The 3,217-nt window shown below is 36.8% G+C and overlaps 2 protein-coding genes across 2 annotated transcripts in view; one reads left to right on the top strand and one right to left on the bottom strand.

Moving 5' to 3' along the window:
* LOC104965963 (gamma-aminobutyric acid receptor subunit alpha-6-like) overlaps positions 1 to 3,217 on the top strand; it is a 599,227-nt gene that overhangs the window by 345,661 nt on the left and 250,349 nt on the right. The window lies entirely within an intron of this gene.
* Positions 1 to 3,217, bottom strand: part of acvr1l (activin A receptor, type 1 like) — a 20,427-nt gene that overhangs the window by 4,190 nt on the left and 13,020 nt on the right. The gene's annotated exons all lie outside the window — the stretch shown is intronic.

Below are 3,217 nucleotides of genomic sequence, written 5' to 3'. Positions count from 1 at the left end.
GTGCATTCATATACAACAGATCACCATAGTCCAGCACAGGTAAAAAGGTCACAGTGACTAGCCTTTTCCTTGCCTCAAGCGAGAAACAGGACTTATTCCTGAAAAAGAAACCTNTCAACTTTGGTACTTAAAACAGATAAAGTAATTATCGTAGGTGACTTTAATATTCATGTTGACGATGATAAAAATAGCCTTACTGTTGCATTTAACTCTTAGAGTTAAATGCAACAGTAAGGCTATTTTTATCATCGTCAACATGAATATTAAAGTCACCTACGATAATTACTTTATCTGTTTTAAGTACCAAAGTTGATAGAAACTCAGAGAATTCTGATAAGAATTCTGAATAAGGACCTGGTGCACGGTACACTGTAACAAATAAGATTGGCTGCAAAGTTTTCCAGGTCGGAAGCGTAAGACTGAAAATGAGGCTTTCAAAGGAGGTATAATTTAATTTTTGTTTAGTATTGATAAGTAAACTTGAAATGCTTTCTGAAACTATGGGTATTTGTAAATGTTGTTTCATGTGGAACTAAATGATGCAGGTCTCCCTTGTAAATGAGATCGATGATCTCAAGGGACCAATCTGTCTAAATAANTTGAGCACCATCTATGAAACGTCAACCTACCCCACAGCACCCCCAAAATAAATCTCTGGCGCCGCCACTGAGCCTGACTATTTGTGTTGGGGGGGCCCGACTTATTTTTTTCTCCAAAGGGGGGGGCCTGACAGAAAAAGTTTGAGAACCACTGACCTAAATTGAGGTTCAGTACCTTTTTTTCATCTTTGTTTTGAAAAGCTTCCTGCCAATGTGCTGCCTCTACTCAGGACATCACCAGAAAAAAAACAATCAAAATGCAGGCTATAAGAAACAGAAGCAAACAACTAGTCACTTAAAACAAAAATAAAAGTAAGTCATGAATACAACTAGGAAATATCTTCCTTTTTGTTTATATTTTACTTCAATAAACAGTAGTATCCACCATAACTATATGTTCTATATGTCCGCAACTACATCAGAGCTCCGGGCTAACCAGAGACAGTACCTCAAAACAGCTACAGGAACCAAACAATAAATGATTGTAAACATGCCACACCGTTATACAAAGCAGACATTCGGGATGACATTGGATACCCTTATGAAGGAACACCAAACAGTTATTGAACTTCTGAGAAGTCTTTTTTCTCCAGAGCAGAACGGGGTCTCTGGCCTTGGCCGTGTCACAAGGTTTATGATCACAACACACGGAATAGTTTACCTTCACATAATTCCTCTTTCACAAGTGAAATGATTACTCCTGCATGTTGACACTCAGGAAGACTGATGCCTTCCCTCTGTATTCAGTGCATGTGGTCATGGGGTAATACATCTCAAAGTGAAGCCACTGAGCTTGTTTTCTCTCAAATTCATGACGGGAGCCAAAAGTTGACATTCTTTGCAGACTCTCCCACTGGGTGACATCACAGTCCTCTGACCGCTTGATATAAACTGAACTTACAAATTCGACTCATTAGAACATTGGCAAACCTGGCTGAGTACAAACACTAGCCTCAAGCATAATCAAATTGTAAAAAGATGTTGTAAAGTAAATTGCAACTTGGACGTGTTTTGTTAGCTGACGGCAGTGTTCGGGGATTAACAAGGACTTGTGTTTGTTTAGGATGGGCCTTTATGAGTCAATCATTTTATCTCATGCTGAATATATTAATGTCTATTTGTAACTCCAAGAAAGACTAAAGAGTAAATAAGATCATGGTTGCAGCTACATTTCGAAGATATAATTGCACATAAAGTAACAAGAGACATGTCAGTGATGATTAATACATCATTTTGAATGGAAACAAAACTTTCTGATCACAAATCATTTGACTTCGACAAACATGATGTACTTCAAACAACATCCCTGATTTAGTGTGGCCAACGCTTTAACTATTGCCTGGGAGTGCTGTGATTTTGTAGCCTGTATGTCTTTTTAAAGGATTAGATTCAAAGGCAAATACTATTTGACCACACTATTTTCATTTAATTTCAAACCTTTATTTAGACAGATTGGTCCCTTGAGATCATCGATCTCATTTACAAGGGAGACCTGCATCATTTAGTTCCACATGAAACAACATTTACAAATACCCATAGTTTCAGAAAGCATTTCATTTAGACGTGCCTTAAAATACATTCAGAGAAATAAAAATGNAATGGCATTTAAAATCAATCATTAAAAAAAAAAGTAATAAAATAAACATTATTCCTATCTTAGACTGCACTGTAACTTTTATCCATGTATTTTTTCTTTTAATGTTTATTTTATTACTTTTTTTTTTAATGATTGATTTTAAATGCCATTTTCTTAATGTCTTTCATTTTTTTGTAAAGCACTTTGAATTGCCTTGTGTTGAAAAGTGCTATATAATTACACTTGCCTTGCCTCTCAGCTGGAATTTGGGCATAAGATGAGGTTTGAGTCTGCGTGATCTGCGTGTAGGGAGGGGCAGCAGCCATATCGTTAGCTAGAACTAGCTGGATCTGACAGACAGACAGACCCGCTGTGAGGGACCGGTGAGCGGAGCAAAACACACCTTTAGACCCAACACATTTAGCTATGGCACTGTCGTATACATTGAATTATTCCATTTGATAATATGTAATCAAATCCCCAAAAAATATATATATATTCATATCCGAATACCTGAATAATTTCGAATATTCGATTAATCGTTCCCATCCCTAGTGTATAGTGTGATTCTTTGTAGTTTATTTATGGCATCCCGTTGGATTTGACGTCATCTGAACAGGACATTGCACGCTCGCTGCTTGATAAAGTGTGTCGCCAATGTAACCGGTTAAAACTCAAAGTGGCGATGAGGTCTTAAAATGTATGGAAAGGGTCTTAAAAAAGGTCTTACATTTGACTTCAGGATTCCTGCATATACCCTGTATGTACAATTATTTGTATTTTTTTGTTTGGCCTTATGATTGCTAAAATTGGACAACCATTTTAGTTTTCACTTCATATAGCACTGTAAATTGCATGAAATGAGTTGTTTTCTTTTGGTTTTCTNGTAGGTTGACGTTTCATAGATGGTGCTCAAACATTTAGGGTTTCCCATTAATGTACCGGGCGCTACAGTGGAATTTTCTACTTTGAGAGCAAAATGAAGAAATCTATGGATACATCTCTCAACACCCATTTGAAACAGAACTGTAAACAGTATTTT

Source organism: Notothenia coriiceps, unplaced genomic scaffold (genome assembly GCF_000735185.1).
Source record: "Notothenia coriiceps isolate Sejong01 unplaced genomic scaffold, NC01 NC01_scaffold00037246, whole genome shotgun sequence".
In the NCBI taxonomy this organism is placed as follows: domain Eukaryota; kingdom Metazoa; phylum Chordata; class Actinopteri; order Perciformes; family Nototheniidae; genus Notothenia; species Notothenia coriiceps.
Note: the sequence above shows the minus strand (reverse complement) of the source record. Positions and strands in the feature narration are given on the sequence as shown.